Here is a 17,817-nt window from a genome sequence, read left to right as displayed (position 1 = left end):
GCATCGCTGGCTTGTGGGTAGAGAATTTGACCCAATTAGAGATTACCAGTTTCAGGAATTACTGGAAAAGAAATCTCATTAAATAAGTTAAATATAGGAGCCAGAGGCTGAGAAGGCCATCTGGGATTCGCAGGAAAACCAAAACCGACGCAGGGGTGCGGTGCGCTCTGCGCCTCCGGCGCGGGGAGGGTGCTCGACACCAACACCGACAGCAGCGGGCAGGCGCGCAGGACGGGGGCGGGGGCGGGGGCGGGGCCGAGACGCCAACCCTGCCGCCTGGGGCGGGGGGGTCAGCCGCTGCCCATTCCTCACCACCCCCGCACCGCTGCCTGGGACCCTCCATCGCCCCGGGCCAGGGCGCGTCCTGGGCGCAAGGAGCCTCCTCCTGCTCCTGCACGGTGCAGGCGGTCCTCCATCCACGCCCGTGGTTTCCTGCTAGGACGGGGAACCGCCCTCCCTCCCGCCACCCAGTCGCCTGCTTGATTTCCCTAAAACGTACAGGAAGGGAGGGTCTTATCCATTCCTTGCTCTAAAAAGAAAGAGGCTTCCTTCTGCCTCAGAGCTTTCCCGAGCCTGTTTCCGCAGCAGAGGCGTCCTCGGGAGAACTTTCAGGAAAGCTGCTGTGTCCCAACCACTTGGGAGATGCCCTGGGCAAGACCCCACTGACTTTGGTTTCACACAGCCTGGCAGTGACTTGACCAGGACACCTGCTGGCACTGGTTAGCATGAGGGCGCTCTAGGCAAGTCTGGGCAGGCCAGCACCCCTGCCCTGCACCACCCCCCATCCTACACCTCCACCCAGCACCCCTGCCCAGCACACTTGCCCAGTTCCCTTGCCCTGCACCCCTGCCTGCTGCCCCCAGACCTCCTGGTGATTTTTTAACTGTTCTGGACATCCTTGCGTGGCCAGGGATCAAACCTCCCCTGTCTCCCAGAGTTCTGCCCTTTGCAGCAGCCAGAGGGCTGGAAACCAGAGCCGCCGGGCTCATTCACCCTTGTCTGTGACAGGTACTGGCCCAAGTTGTGTTTCACGTTGCAGCCAGAGGGACACAGCACAGGGAAGTGCACCCCGTGCCCTGGCTCATTCCAGATCAGCTCTGTCCACGTGCCTCAGAAGACAGCCCAGCTGCTCCAGCCTCCTGCTCGGGGTCAACACCTGAATGGGAAAGTGCCCTCTGCACATGCACTTGGGGTCTCAGCCAAGAGCCTTCTGGCCCTGGGAGGGCTACAAGCTCACCCTGGGGCAGTCGCTGTACCAGAGCCCCAGCCCAAGACCCTGCATCCACCCTGAGGTAAAAGGGTGTTGCAGAAATGTCCATCTTTGCAGTGTGGGTGAGTGGGATCCCCCAGAACTCATGTCTGCCTGGAGCCCCAGAACATAATTACTTGAAATAAGGTCTTTGTAGGTAAAAGTAGTTAAGGGTCTGAGATGCCGGCATCTTGCATTCAGGGCGGGCCCCAAGTCGAGGGACAGGGGTCCTTGGAGGAGGAGCAGAGGATGCAGAGGGAAGCAGCCCTGAGGGGAGGAGACAGAGGCTGCAGCTACCCTGCCACAAGCCTGGGGCCACCAGCAGCTCCCATGAGGCCAGGGTGGGGAGGGACCGGGACCTCTGGCCGCCAGGTGGTGGGAAAGGGGACTTGCATTGTTGAACAGTCACACTTCCACAGCAGCCCAGGACACTGGTAAGGTCTCCAGGGACAATTCCTTGGCTTCATCCATGTCCCTCCCTTGTGAGCTCCTGAGCACAGAGACCGTTTCTTACCCACATTATACAGGTCCCACTCCTGGGGACCCGGGGCTCACCTCCAAGCACCGGGACCAGGCAGATGTTCACAGATTAAGGTGCATCGAGTCTCACAAAGTCGAGGGTCCAGCGTTTCGAGGGTGCAGGGCCACTGAGTCAGGGCGGGTCACTGAATCACCGGTGTCCTTGGAGACCCGCCCTCGTCAACGTGCTGCAGACCCGGGAATGGGGGGCAAGACTCCCCGGTCGGCAACAGCGTGTGAAGCCATGTGCCTCTGGTGAGAGAGCACGTGGGTGTTTTCCCTCCTTCTCTACGAGTACCTGCTTTACAAAAGCACTACGACAAATTTTTATAATCAGAAAAATGTAGTTTAATACGAGGAGGTCCAGTCGAAGTCTAGAACATTGCAGGTTTGTCGTGAGACCGGTGAAAAAATCAACGTGCAGGGAGAGACCCTGCCTCTGGCAAAGTGTAGGCAAACACACGTACGACTGTAAGAATATTTCTTTTGAAGTCAAGACGAGCTACAAACAGAGAGGAAAGCAGGCCCGTGCTGGCGTTCCCGGGTACGCATTATAGAGCGCTGCTCCAGGCGAGTGGGGGGGGGTCTGGTCGATGCACCTTTCATCGGGTGAGAGGTTGTCAGACGAGACGCAGGTGAGCCTTCCTTCTCCCCCCGACGGTCATGTGATCTCCCACCGGCTTTGCTCCTCGTGCCTCCGCGAGCGGGAATAACCACTTCGCCACCAGGCTCGAACTGAAGTCCCCAAGGAGGGACTTAGGATGATGCCAAGAAGTCATCATGGACGGGGATCGAAGCCCCAAGGAGGCTCCACTGTCCCCGGGGTGGGGGGTCACATCAGGATGTGGGCACAGGTGTGCGTCACATCTCCCTAACACGGCTCTGGGGGCAGCAAGGGTAACAGCATGCCGTCCCCGGCCCCTGGCATGGGCACCTGCGCCGGAAGTGTGCCCTGCCTCCCCGGCACACCTTGATCTGGGTAGCAGTTCCCAGGGCAAGGGCATGGTTCACACGGCAAAAGCCCACAGAGCTCAGTGTCTGGCCTGGTACAATGCATGGGTTTGGTTCTGCCGTGGACCGTTCCAGAGCAAGCCCTCCCCCTGCGCAGAGGAGCGCTCTGCGCCCCCCTTACCTCTGGCCTCGACAGGATCATCTGAAAAAAGATGTCCCTGCTGATCCCTCCCGCTGTGAAGACGGGCACCCAACTGCTGTGGCCGGCCCTGAGAGCCGTCCTCCATGTCCCCGGCCAGGACTCCCGGGGGTGGGGGGCTTCCCTCCATGCGGGTGCTGGAGCCAGCCCTGGCCACCCCCTTCAGGAAATTCTGTGTGAGGGGAAATAAAGCCCTTCTTTTGTACAGGAAGGCTTGGGGATTGTTCTGGAATAACAGGCACCAGGATCAGTTGTGACACAGAGGCCCCGCTGGGTCCTCGCTGTTCACAGTCCACGGGAGATCCCAAGGGCACTGTGAGGGGTAGCTATGGGGACAGCTGGCCTCCGACGACACCAGGCCCTCAGTAAGTGCCCGCCGGCCTGCCCTTCCTCATGGAGGATGACAGGGTAAAGGCGTGCCCCGATCCCGGGCCGTGGATGCCACATGCTCAGGACGTGGCGCCTATAGCTTTCCCTGAATGGCTTCCATCAGGGAAGACCTCCCTCTGCTTTTGTGCATGTTTGACACTGGCAGTCGGGAAGGGACACGGGAGGGAGGCTCCTGGGGGGCTGTCTTCTCTGGCGGCCCTGGTCCTCAGAGGGACCCAAGCGAGCCTGTGTCCTCATGAATGACGGAAGGAAGCCCATGACTGAGTCCGACGCAGCAGGAGACACAAGCGTGGACTCTGGGCCTGAGGACCTGAGACTCTGTGAGGATCGCACACGGAGCGCGAGCCGGCTACGCGTCGTTTTACAGGACGTTTTACAGGACATGGAGGTGTTGCCACAAAGTGACAGAGTTCACAAGCGGCCAAGCTCTTGAATCTTAGGGGGACCGGACACAAGCATAGGCCACGGACGGCGGACAGAGGTGGACCAGGAGCGGACCTGTCAGGATGACGTCGAGAAGCCCCACAGAGACGACCTTCCATAGGACAAGCCCCACAGAGGCTGGACACGCCCACACACGGGGACTGCCGCTTCGACTCCCCAGGGAGATCCAGGTCCGGGTGGGCTCAGCTCAGACCCCCACCAAGAAGGCAGAGGCTGATCCTCGCCGGCCCGCACACCGCAGCACTCGACCAGGGTGCCGGCAGATGTGGGGTCTGCTGAGGACCCCTTCCAGGCTACCATCCCCTCCCTGGGGGCAGTAGGGGACACAGGCTCTCAGGGGCTCCTCCTGCCAGGACACTGACCCACCGAGGGGGCCCCATCTCCTGACTCCAGCTCGCTGCGGATGTTTGGGGCAGGGATACGAGCATTCGGTCCACACGATAAAATCCCCCTAAACTTACCCACAGAAAGGCGGTAGGAATCTGAGTTAGGAGTTGACAGAACTGCCAGAAGAAATGGAGAAGCAGATCGTCAGGGCGGGTAATGTAATGCTCCTGTTTCCACTAGAAGCGATGACGTGGATGGGCAGTCTGCAAAGACGGAGGAGAGCTGAACAGCACCGTGAACCCGCTGGTTTGATCCCTTACACGTGCTTCTGGGCACACACGCAGTGTCAGCAAAAGTCCAACACAGAAGAAACCTCAACAATCCCATACCGGTCATCCGGCCCCAGGAAAATGAGAACAGACGTAAATAGAAGAATGTTGTTAAGATCCCCGTATGTCTGAGTATCTCACGACTCAAAACAAAATAACAGAAACAACTAAAATACTTAAAATAACAATAAATACAGGGGCACCTGGGTGGCTCAGTCGTTAAGCATCTGCCTTCGGCTCAGGTCATGATCCCAGGGTCCTGGAATCGAGCCCCACATCAGGCTCTCTGCTCAGTGGGGAGCCTGCTTCTCCCTCTCCATCTGCCTTTTCTTGTGTTCCCTCTCTCACTGTCACTCTGTCTGTCAAATAAATTAAAAGTCTTTTAAAACAATAATAATAAATACATAAATAATAAAAACTACTGCCTACCGACCCCTCAGAGGTACAGTGGGTAGGGCATTTAATGGAAAGCTGAGTTTGAAAATAAAAAGCTGAGAACCACACTTGAGAGTCTGGATACAGAACGAAAGCATAGGGTGCCTGGGGCTCAGGTGGTCAAGTGTCTGATCTCAGTTCAGCTCAGGTCTTGATCCCCGGGTCACGAAATCGAGCCCTGCGTCAGGCTCTATGCTCAATGGGGAGTCGGCTTTGGATTCTTTCTCTCCCTACCCCCCCCCCAAGATAAATAAATCTTTTTTTTAATAAAGAACTATAGAACAAATTCAATATCACACAAGGACGCGGTTAGTAAAAAATAAAGTCTAAAATGAATTAGAAAACAAGTATTCGATCTTGAGACCTCAACAAAGCCAAGTGGGTTCTCTGAAAAGACCGCTAAACACCAGGAGTCCTCTGCAGAGACGCACGGCCTTCAAGGGGGGCGTCGGGAATGTAAAAAAGGCCTTACTCAGAGAAACCACAGCTCAGAGAAAATGAAGACGTCACCAGGAGTAAATCTGTGCCAATAGATTCAAAAGCACACCAAACCAGTCCTGGAAAGATGTGACCTACAGACGTCTCCCCAGGAAACAGAAGCTTCGGTCGCGTTAGAGCCGCTGGGAGGGCTGGGTCGGTAGCTTGGGGGACAGGAGGCCACGGACATGGCAGTGAGCACCCCCCCACCACCACCACCGACTCACACAGGCTTCCAGACCACAAGGAGGACACGCCAGTTTCTTCTGTGGGCTCTTCTGCCTGCCAGTGTGAGCAAAATCTGCAAATATCATTCTCCAAATAAACAGATTAATAAGGGGAAAACCATATGATCATCTTCATTAAAACAGTAAAAGCCTTGGATAAAACTCATCCCACATTCATGATCAACCTAATTAAACACAAATGGGAGGAAACGTCCTAACCCGGTAATGTGTGCCTAGCAAAAATGTTCAGAAACCTTTTTTCCTTAGGATAAAATCTTAGAAACACCTTCTTTGAAAATCAGGAATGCTGGGTCCCTGGGTGGCTCAGATGGTTGGCTGTCTGCCTTCGGCTCAGATCGTGATCCCAGGGTTCTGGGATCGAGTCCTGCCTCGGACACCCCGCTCAGCGGGGAGCCTGTTTCTCCCTCTGCCTCTCTCCCTCTCTCTTTCTCTTTCTCTCTCTCTCTCTCTCTCTCTCCCTATCTCTAATGAAAAAATGGAGAGAATCTTGGGGGCAGGGAGAAGATAAAGAAAATCAGGAATGCGGTCTCATAGCTTATATTCAGGATTTACTAGAGGTTCTTGCAAAGGGCAATGAATAGAAAAACAATTCTGAAAAACAAAGAGAGCACAGGAAAATTGTAAGGGACCAGGCTGTCCTTCTCTGAATGGTACATGATACTCCACAAAGAAAATGTGGTAATTTCTAGACCTAAATTATTGGAAGTGATCAGCCTGTAACAATATAACTTGGTAAATGATCAACCTAAAAATGTAACAGTATATTTACTCATCTCTGAAACAGAGAGACGGAAGTTTCCAAATGATCCCATTTACAATAGAAGCAAAAATCAAAAAGGAAGAAGTCTAACAAAAGAGGCATGAGTCACGTGAGGAAACATTACGAAACTTTAGGGGAATTTCTGAGAACCCAAAGAATGGAAAGAGAGATTCTACGTGCGTGGCTGAGAAAACCCAACACCCAGTGTCCATTCTCCCCAAATTAGCCTATAAACCTATTGCAGTGGCATCGAAAGCCCCAAAGAGTTTTTAAAAATAAATCGGCGAGCTGGTTCTAAACTTGTGTGAGGGCAGAGCACGGCGGGGAGCTAGGATGCTGCGGCTGAAGAAGGGGCAATGGGCATGGGACAGAACAGGGCGACCTAGAAACAGACCCATGTGACTATGGAGACTGGTTATGCGACAAAGGCAGGTGACGGACCCCTAGGAAAATGGCAGATATTCAGTAACTAACACATTCTGTATCAATAACTCAGATATTCAATAGCTAGGACATGAAAAATAGGTTCTGGGACTATCTACAGCACCCTAAATCTCAGTCTCCTTAGAACAAAAATGAACACGAGACGCAATGCTTAGCCCTTTTTAAAGAGCTGATGAGGGCACCTAGGGGCTCAATCAGTGAAGCCTCTGCCTTTGGCTCAGGTCATGGTCCCAGAGTCCTGGGATCGAGCCGTACATCGGACTCTCTGCTCAGCAGGGAGCCTGCTTCCCCCTCTCACTCTGCCTCTCTTGCTGTCTCTCTCTGTCTCAAATAAATAATAAAATCTTAAAAAAAAAAAAAAAGAAAGAAAGAAAGAACATCGACAAGAGGCATTTTGACTTTGGGGCTGGAAAGGATGGTTTCAGCAAGAACCCAGCAAGATGCTGGCTGGCTGAGTGAATTTGATGACATTACAATGCAGTTTCTGCTCATCAGCCCACGAGACGGGGAGAGGAGTGCACCACCTACACATCTCAGACCGAGTTCTCACCAACTTACCCACAGGACTCTGGACCCTTGGGAAGACCAACGATCCATACTCTAAAAATGGGGAGCAGATGGGCAACAAAATATTCAAAGGGCGAAGAACTGTAATTGGCAAAAAAATGTAAAGGAAAAGATGCTCCAGCTCCTTAGTCCCAAGGGAGATGCCCATGGAGGACGCGGCGAAAAGCCCGCCTCCATAGGAGGGAAAAATCTGAGCGCTGAGGAGCGGTACCCAAGCAGGAGGGTCCGCCGAGCCACGCCTCTCGGGGAAACGATCTGATGTAATCTTGCCAATGTCCGTGTCCATGTGCCGGGTCGCCTGGAACTCACTCTCTGGGGTCTTGCACGGGCACACCAAAAGCCAGGTGCAGAAGATGCCATGACAGAACCCTGGAAACGACCCCAACACCCAGCCCAGGAAAGGTAGCTCAGGACCCAGCCGCCCACTACAAAGCAGCAGGGAAATCATGGGGCACCTTGGGGGCTCAGTCTGTGAAGCGTCTGCCTTCGGCTCAGGTTCTGATGCCAGCCAGGGTCCTGGGATCGAGCCCCATATCGGGCTCCCTGCTCCGTGAGAAACAGACAAAACAAATCTATTTTACAAGTTTTGGGGGTGGGGGGACCAAGGGACAGCCAAGTTCAAGCTATCCCTCATTCACAGATGACCTGCTCAGTCCTTTATCTGAGGTCATACAGAGAGCCTTCAAATATATGTGTGCACACGTGTGCGTGCGTGTGCGTGTGCGTGCACGTTGCCGAATGATGCAAGCGGGAATTTCACCCCCACTCCCGTGCTGTAAGACTGTGGCTGGGAAACCCAGCCTGTACCGCGCGTGGGTTGCCCCCTCGAGGGCTGCCCCCCTGCCAGCCCACTTTCTGGTTTAGCAGGTCTGGGATGGGGCTCGAGGCAGCGCTTTTTAACCAATTTCCCAGAGCCGCCTGCAAATGTGTCTTTCTGCCCAAGGACACTGGACTTCTCTCCTTCCTCAACCAGCCTATGAAATGAAAGGATGGGACTGTGCACCATTGGGAAACTATTTTCTATCCTTAAAATATGCATTTGCTGTAGTCTGGACAGGAGCAGACATTAAGCATTGTGCGTGCCGGGGCGCCTGGGGTGTTCAGTGGGTTAAAGCCTCTGCCTTCAGCTCAGGTCATGATCTCAGGTTCCTGGGATTGAGCCCCACATCAGGCGCTCTGCTCCACAGGGAGCCTGCTTCCTCCTCTCTCTCTGTCTGCCTCTCTACCTACTTGCAATCTCTGTCTGTCAAATAAGTAAATAAAATCTTTTTAAAAAAATTTTTTTAAAAAGCATTGCACCTGCCAGGCACGGTGTGTTGTACATTTAACTGCACAGTGACAGAAGCCTCGTGGTCTCGCAGGGTCGCGCACTTCCTGTCCACTGACCCGCACACAGCATGGCCGCCAGGGCACAGTGGACCCAGCTGACCCCACGGCACCATGGGGAGGGAGCCGGAGCAAGGATCTCCGTGTTGCCCGAACCCACTTCCTCACCTGGAGGGCTTCTGGAAGAGGCGCAGGAGGAGAAGCATGGCCTCCCAGTTTCTAGGTCAGACCTTTCTACAACAGGAACAGGAGGCTCCCGGTGTGTGCACGGCCAGGCAGCTTTTAACGGCCCAACGGTTCTCGTGAACTCATGCTCAGTGGGGAAGTAAAGGTCAGACGTGTGCGTGCGGGGCGACTCTGGGCATGCAGCTACATTCCCTGTGCGGAGAATACAGCTCCCGGCACACGGGCGCGCATGCGCACACACACACACACACTGTCACGCTTTCTACGGTGAATGTAGAACGGTGGCTGGATTCCGAGCCCCACCTCCTGCCGTCCTCCCCATGAACCCCGAGTGAGGACAGGAGAGGACACTGAGGTGCGGGGGGGGGGGGTTGCCCTCAGTCCCACAGCAGCAGTCAAGGACCCCTCCTGATTTAGGGAACTGGGAAGAAGGCAGCACAGAGGGAGAACCTAGTACGTGCACAGGGAGAGACCCCGGCTCCCAGCGAGTGTCGGCGGCAACGCGCCCAACATGCACACCCGCATTATGACGGGTTCATGTGTGCACACCTGCAGGGACACCCCAGCCCAGGTGCATCTCTGGCATGCACACACACAGGCACAGGGATACACACATCCTCAAGCACGTGCGACTGTACACACACACACGAACACGCACAGGCATGTGCACACTCACTCGTGCACACGTGCACTCACAGGTGCAGAGACACGCGTGTTCACACAGGCACCCATACACACCCAAGGATGCCCCTTAATGCACGCACACCCAAGCACAAATGCACATGCACACGCGTGCACACACACGATCCAGAAGCCATACCCCGCTCTTGTACCCTCATTCCCCAGAGCACCCTCCTCCCGCCACACGGCCCCTTAATAATCCAGTCCTTGCTGGGACTCGGATGATTGCCGCGGTTCTGTCCCAGCCCCCACCTGGAGTTGGGTGTTCCAGCGGTCACCTCTCTGTGGCTCAGCCCCCCACCCGGTTGTGAGGGGAGCCCGTCCCTGGGGCTGCCTGGGCTCTCCTGGCCCCATGCCCACTGCCTCCCCGTGATACTGTCTGTCCTGTGTCCAGACAGGTGACTGTCTGCCTTTGCGCCTGTGAGGAACTGTGTGGTCTCCTCCTCCATGAAGGGCAGGTTCCCTCTGCCTGATGCCGTCCTGCACCTGCCTGGGCACCTGCCCCTCCCCAAAACCCCGAGGCCCCTGGGACAGCCAATTCAGGGGGTGGCAGATGACAGGAGTCTCCGTGTCTGGGCAGACGGGAACAGGGATCCACTCTCCCATACAGACGTGGCCATGTGGCCAAGGTGAGTCACGTCTGTGAGCTTGGGAACTCAGCTTCTCCCACCGAGCCCCCCGGGCATAAGGGTGGCCATACAGGTGTCCTCCAGAAACGGGCGGGCCCACGCCCCTCCCTCCTGCAGCTGCTTTGGCTCCCACCATGGCCCCCAAGGCCAGAGTTAATGGCACATCTTAAAAGATTCATTTTCCAGATTCTAAAATAGAAAACTAGCTCACACAGCAGAAGATGTAAAAAAGAAAAAATACAGGAAACTATGAGAACGAATCAACGATGTGTATCTCCTTTTCCTTTTCTGGGGAAACAGAATCTCTCCATCTCTGTCCTACCTTTGAAATCTGCTTCACCTCATGTGAGGCTGTCTCCTTGCGTCCTTTGTTGATGTTTCCACGTTGTTTAAAAAAACGGATGTCAACAGTCCTTTATGGATACTGAGGACAAGGACTCTTTGTGGTCAACGTGGTAAATAATCTCTGGCTAGTTTTCTTTTCATTTTATGTTGCGTTTCCTCTTTTGAGATATGCTTCACCTACCATAAAATTCACATTTTTAAATGTTTATTTATTTATTTATTTATTTGAGAGAGAGAAAGAGAGACGGCGAGTGCAAGTGGGGAGGCGCAGAGGCAGTGGGAGAATGTCGAGCAGACCCCCAGCTGAGCGCGAGCCCGACGTGGGACTCGATCCCAGGACCCTGAATCATGACCTGAGATGAAACCAAGAGTTGACGCTCAAACGACTGAGCCAGCCTCGCCCCTCCCCCTCTCGTGTGTTAGGAAGTTGTTCGCAGGCTGGAGCAGCGTCCACGTCCCCGAGAGCAAGAACTGTGTTGACCACCCCTCTGGGCTCCTCGAGGGGACGACATATGAGGTCACGGTAAAGGGTTCCACTGTGTTCACCCCACTGTTGCCCTAGCTGGGGCTCCGGGCTGTGTCCCACACACCACAGAGACTGAGGAAGGGCAGTGACGGGGGCCTCGGGGGTGACCCACCAACTTCTGCATCACGCAGCCCCGCGGGCTCTCACCCCAAGCTGCACCAGGGAATCCCGTAGAAGCTTGGGCATCGGGAATTGTCACTTAGAGCCAGCGGTCCGGGAGCGCCAGAGCTGGTGCCGGTCTGAACCTCTTGGTTATGACCCAGACCAGAGTTGTGGTTCCGACCTTCTGGCTCCAACGCCCCGACTGGTCTGTCATCCAGACCCTCTGTTCCTCTCCCTCGGCTGCCAAACGCAGGAATAGTGACGCCTGCCTGACCGAGGCGGGACCTTATGCAGAAGTTACATTGTTCCCACCACAAAGGGAAAACCACAAGGGGCACAGTATGTGGCCCCACACAAGTCGGCTTGGGAACTGTCCCTGGAGGCTACAACCAAGAGGGCTGCTGTCCCTAGAGCGGACCCCAAACAGCTTCTGCAGTCCTGTCGAGGTTCCCCGAAGAACCCAGAAGGCAGCACCCCGAGAGCCGGCCAGCGTCCTCCTGCACTTGGCCCAGCGGCCCCCGCAGACCCCTTCCAGGGCCGGAGCCGCAGGGGTGGAGAGGGTCCCCCGCACCTATAACAGCCCTGCTCCCTGGGACCCTTGACAACGAGCAAAGCCAGCCCTGCCTCGGCGGGTGAGCATCCGGCACCTCCTCTGCTGGGAGCGTCCCCTTCACCTGTCCCCACTCAGGGTGACCTGATGACCAAGCCCTCGCCCCCCAGCATGGCCTCTCCACCTTCCCTGAACCAGACACAGGGCCCAGTGTCATGTTCGGGTTCCAGTTCGGGCCCGGCCGCTTTCCAGGCTGTGATGGAGTGCGTATTTGCTGTCCTGGACAGTCCAAAGCTTATCTACTTGCCTCAAAGTCTTGGGGCTGGGGCTGTGCTGGGGGAATGGCTCAGCGTCGAAAGGGGGGGCATCCTTATGGGGAACCACTGCAGGCGAGGATGTGACGGTTGGGAGCCTGAGGACACGACAGTGGGTGTGGGCTTTGAACAGCGAGTGGAGCGCGCTCTGTCTGGTTCCCCCACGCAGCCAGATCTCCCTGATAACAGTCAGACGAGCACTCACCCAGAGACAAGGACATAAACCAGCTTCCCTCATGGGCATAGTTGCAAAACCCGCGACAAACCAGAAGCAAACACAAGTCACCAAGCGCGGTTGTGTAAAGGTGTTCTTAAAGGTGTACACCCTGACCGAATGGGGCTCAGTCCGGCTTCCGGAGGCGGCTCGTACTCTAAGGAGCAGCCGAGGTAACCACCACGTTAATGAGCGAGGGAAGAAACACCACAGGGTCACGTCAGCCGACGCAGAAAAAGGCACCTGACAACTTTCAAAATTCAGAAACAAGTCTTGGGCGCCTGGGTGGCTCAGGGGGTTAAGCCTCTGCCTTTGGCTCAGGTCATGATCTCAGGGTCCTGGGATCGAGCCCCGCATCGGGCTCTCTGCTTTGCGGGGAACCTGCTTCTACCTCTCTCTCTGCCTGCCTCTCTGCCTACTTGTGATCACTCTCTCTGTCAAATAAATAAATTAAATCGTTAAAAAAAAAAAAAAAAACTCTCAAGAAACTCAAAACTGGAAAAAAAAAAAAAAAAACCTCAATAAACCAGGAATAGCAGGAAAAGTTCTCCACTTGATAACCAGGACTTACAAAACCTTAAACTGTAGTTCACAGGGGAACCAGGAGCGCTTTCCCCTGAGCTGGAAACAAGCCGGAGACCCAAGTACTCCCATGAGGAGTAGGTTGAGCGTCCTACTGGACCTCAGCTCAGGTCATGGGATCGAGCCCCACGTCGGGCTCCAGGCTCAGCTCTGGTCCTCCTCCTACTTCTCTCGCTGTGCACACTCCCACTCTCTCTCAAATAAATAAGTAAAATCTTTGAAGAAGCCAGTACACTTAAGAAAAGCATGTGTGTTTATGTTGGGGTTTTTTTGAAGTTGGAAACCTCGTCTTGGCTTATTTTATGAACTTTTGAGTGGCCAGAGTAGACTGTACCTGAGGGCAGCTCATTCTCACACGGTCATGGGTCCTGGCCCCGTTCTGCGTCAGGACCGTGGTGTCAGGACAGAGCGATGACTTTCTTCTCTCTGCCCTCCCGGAGTGTCCTCTGCTCCAGACTGCGTCTCTGGGTTCACCGAGAGCTGTGGATCTCCGACGTGGTTCCCAGGCCAGCAGCATCAGCATCTTCGGGGAACTTACCAGAAACACCGTGTCCGGACCCGCTGATTCAGACACGTGGAGCTGGGCCCAGCCACACGCCATCCAGGCGGCTCTGTGATGTCTGGGGCCTCTGATCCAGGCTCTCTGCTTCTCACATGATGCAGGGCCGGGCAGGACCCGTCAGCCCGGAGCAGACACGTCCCTCTGCAAGCTCGCTGCCCGGCTGTGTGGCTTCTCCTTGCTTCTCCTTGCTCTGCCCCGCAGAGAAACCAGATTTCAGTCTGTCAGGCGTCCCTCTGTGTCCGACGGCAGCCAGCTGGGGGTCAGGAAGAACAGGGGCCAGCCCTGAGACGGTTCCTGGAGAAGAAGGCCAGGCTGGCCCACTGATATTCACTGCACATCCTGGGAAGATGTTTGCAAATGGGCCTCAAGGATCCTATGGCTTTCGAGGGCAATGCTTTGTCCTCATTAGACACGATGGAATCAATTTTCCTCACTGGCTTTCTGTGATGCCTCGTTTATTTTGAAAGGAGCAGGACCATTATTCAGTTTTGGGGGCTTAGTGTGAAGGGCAGATTAAATCATGGGGTGGACATGGCAGTGGCGGCGTGTCCTTCCTGAGGCTCCCGGAAACCGCTGTCCTCTCCAGTCCTTACAGATCACTTTAAATTATCTTGAAAAGAAAAACGCCGTTCTAACAACCACAAATGGCTTATATTGTAGCTCTCGACCTTTTAAGAGATGTTATATTTCATAAAAATTAAATTGTGCCGAACTCAGAAAGTCTGGAGACCGAGCGGGCGCCCTCCCCCCCCCCCTTAAGCCGTTCCCTCCGGCATCTGCTCCAATATTTTGCCAATAAGCCCTTCCAATCCAGATATAGATCTGATGCTCGCAGCACTTTCTGGAGCAATTAAGTGTGTGGTTTTTCACGTCGCCACCCGGTACCATCACCCGCTTCCCGCGGGGCTCCTGCTCCGGGACCACCTGCCCGCGTGGGGTCTGATTCCGGCAGCGACCTGCCTCGGAGCTGCAAAGCCGCACACAGAGGAAGTAGAGGCGGGCTTCCTTCCCACATGGAGCTGAGCGGGGGACCCCCCCAGCTTGCCTCAGCTAATGAGGGGGGATCTCGCCTCACTCCCTGGCCCCCCATTCAAAATCTACCTGCCTCCCCTCAAGATGCCCTGGAAGACAACCTGCAGGGCGGGGGTTTCATATCCGGCAATGCTTGGCTTTGGTCCTCACAGCAACCCCCTCCCAAGATACTATCATGGCCAGGCCCTGCCATAGGCTGGGAGGCCCGGAGTGGACTCTGGGGCGGGGATTTGTGTGCACAGAGAGGGGAGCAGGGGAGCTTAGCCTGCAGGTGTCTCAGCTGGGGAGGGACGCAGCTGGGGGCCACCCACTGGGGCCGGGGGACAGGCCTCGCACCCGGTACGGCAGCCAGCACAGCTCCCCTGCTGTTCTGGGTGGGATGTGGGAGCCGCACCCAGCCGTCTGCTCCCATTCCCCCCTTCACCAGCACCTCCCGTTTCCTGGTCGTGGCCTCGTGGACTCTTCCCAGACGTGGCTTCACCACACCAGGCTGGCCTTGCTGACCCGCCCTCCCGGGGCCCGTGGTCCTCTGCTCACCCTTCTGCTCCTGGAGGAGTTAGGCTAGGAGACAGAAAGACAGACGAGGAAAAGAACAGGCAGGTCCCTCGGAGGGAGGAGAGGGACGCTCGCGACAACCGGATCGTAAAGGCAAGAACCTACCTCATAGCCCCTTGTTCAGTGTGGAGGCAAACGGCAGGGGAGCCCAAGGACACCGGCGGAAGGAAAGACGACCCGCACATCCGTGGACCAGCATTGCCCCACATTCACGTCCCCCTCGAACCTCAGAACGGGGCCCTATCCCAAAACAGGCGTACTTGCTTCAGGACCTGGAGACAAGCCCATTCTGCACTTAGGAAGGTCCCCAGTCCAGACGGGCGTCCTTATGAGGAGGACACGGGGACACCTGGATCTGTGGCCCCCCAGACAGTGACGGGGGCCACTGTTGGGGCCACTGTTGAGGCCATTTGTTGCTTCGAAATCTGTGTTCCTTGGTCCTCACAGCCCCAGGAAGGAGAACTGTTCCTGTCCCACCATGGACTCAAAATCAGTCGTTCCCAGGTCTGGATTTGACGTAACATCCTGCCAAGCACAGCTCAGCCCCCACGGTCACATTGCAGGCAGATAGGGGGCCTACAGGAGACGGAGACCAGCACTTAGATCAGCAGCTGGCCCATAGCAAGGACCGAGGCTCCTCTGGTGCTCAGGGCTCAGCTGGTGCCAGACACACCCCCTGAAGCAGGGGTCAGCCATGCTGAGCCCCGTGAACACCAGATTTGGGCTCGCACAGGGTCCTGGTGGTCATTCATGCAGTTAACCCTAACCCCCAGGAGATGGGGTGGGAGGTGGTCCGGGTTAGAAGAGGTCATGAGAGTGGGGCCCCCGTGATGGGCCACAAAAAGGCCCTCGCCAGGCAGCCGACCAGCCGGCAGCTGGTCTGGGATGTCCAGCCTCCAGAGCCACAAGAAAGCCCAGTCCGTGGCTGCCCCAGCTGACGACGGCCCACCACGGCCCCTGGAGGCAGAGGCCCCGTGCCAGCACCCAGCAGCCTGGCACTCTGTTGTCCCCCAGGCTGCCCTGAAGGAGTCCCACAGCTGGGGGACAGCACAGCTCCACTGTCCCCGGTCTAGAGCCTGGACGCCCCTGATACAGGCGCGGCAGGGCCGGTCCCCCGGAGTCCCCTCCTGGTCTTACAGATGGCCATCTCCTCGCCGGGCCTCACAGGGTCGTCCCTCCATGTGTGTCTGTGTCCTGGTCCCTCTTCTTACGGGACCGCAGCCAGAGAGCAGCAGGGCCCGTCCTGGTGGCCTCCTTCTCCTTGATCACCTCTAGGTGAGAATCCCGTGTCCAGATACAGGCCCGGCCAAGATCCTGGGGTCGGCGCCTCACCACGTGGACTGGGGGTGCACGGTCCAGCCCGTACCACTGAGGCAGGCTGCTATCGCCTCATGTATGGGCGCGGAGCAGATGGCGTGCCTCTCTCACGCTGCTGGAAACTTCTCCCACATCGAGGCCATCGAACGCGTTCGGTTTCCTCCGATGCTGAATTAAACCAGTGGCCGCCCAAGAGCCCTGTGTGTGGAGGAAAGGGGGGTCGGGGGAGGGAATCAAGTACGTGTGGGATTCGTTTACACCTCGCCTCTCTCTCCAGCCTGTAAAGTAAGTGAAGGCCGCCCTGGTCTCTGTCCCCGGGTGGGGGCGCCATGAGCTTCAGGCACCCCGGGAATTTCCTTTGTCATGGGAATGAGGTGCCCCACGATGGCACTGCTGGCGGGAAGGGCCAGACCCTGGCCAGAGGGCACCAAGGACAACGCTCTGAGCCTCAGACCACCCACACGGAAGAGGCTGGGAGCTCGGGGCTTGGTGAGGACACACGTGCCCCCAACAGCGGCTCCCATTCGCGGGACCCTCCCCGACCTCGCTGTGTGGGCTCCCCACCCTCCTGCTGCCCCTCCGTGGCCTTCGTGGCAAAGCTGTGATCACAAGTATGGTGCCTTCCAAGTTCTGGGAGTTGTTTCAGCAAATCACCAAGCCTGGACAGGGGTTGTGGGAGCCCTGGATTCATAGCCGGCGGTCCCTCATTGCTGGCTGCCGTCAGGCCTGGGGTCTCGCCCCTAACCTGTGGGGCCTGTGCCAACTTAGGAAGGTCATGTCAGGTCGCACCAGAAATGTGGGACCCCCAATGCGGCCGGAGAATCCTGTCTGCCAGGCATCCGCTTCCCCCGGCGGAGGGAGGGGGGCCACCCTGAAGGAGCTGCCAGCCCCCCCAGACAGCGGGGCACGTTCTGACTGCAGGAGCATCGTGATCAGAGAGACCCCAGCGGGCCTTTGCCACATTCATTCACCTTAGAAAACAAAACTAAAATAGTCACTAAAAATAGATCTCTCCGGGACCCAAGAGGCAGAACGGGGTTCCCGGGGAGCCAGTTAAAACTCTGCTGGGCTCAACCCAATTTGATGAAAAGTGCTGTATTCCTCCTGCAAGCAGGGGGCTCTGTGAGGCTGTGGGATGGAGAAGGGGCCCGACCCCTTGGAGGCCTCTCCTTGGGGAGACCCTAAGAGACAGGTCGCTTCAGCCCCTCTATCCTGAGGGTGGGGGTCTTCCCGGAGGAGGTGGGTCTGCCAGGCGAAGGGGCGCCTCCCTATGCCCCCCAACAAGAGAAGGGGCCAAGCACTGTCAGCAGGATGCTCCCTCTCCCTCCCAGCCTGGTCTCTTGCAGACAACCTGACTTACATATACTCTCCACTTCACTTAAATACGGCCCATGTCCAGCAGGCCCCTCTGGACCAACGAGGGTGGACCAGCCTCACACTGATGTAAGGATGCAGAGGGAGGCACGGGACCCCCTGGGTTAACCCCTGAAAACACGTGCCCAAGGAGCTATCACCTGTCCTCCCACGCCTCGCCCCACCTTGAGCACACCATGCCTG

The sequence above is a fragment of the Mustela nivalis genome (genome assembly GCF_964662115.1).
Source record: "Mustela nivalis genome assembly, chromosome: 12".
In the NCBI taxonomy this organism is placed as follows: Eukaryota; Metazoa; Chordata; class Mammalia; order Carnivora; family Mustelidae; genus Mustela; species Mustela nivalis.
This window is presented reverse-complemented; position numbering follows the sequence as displayed.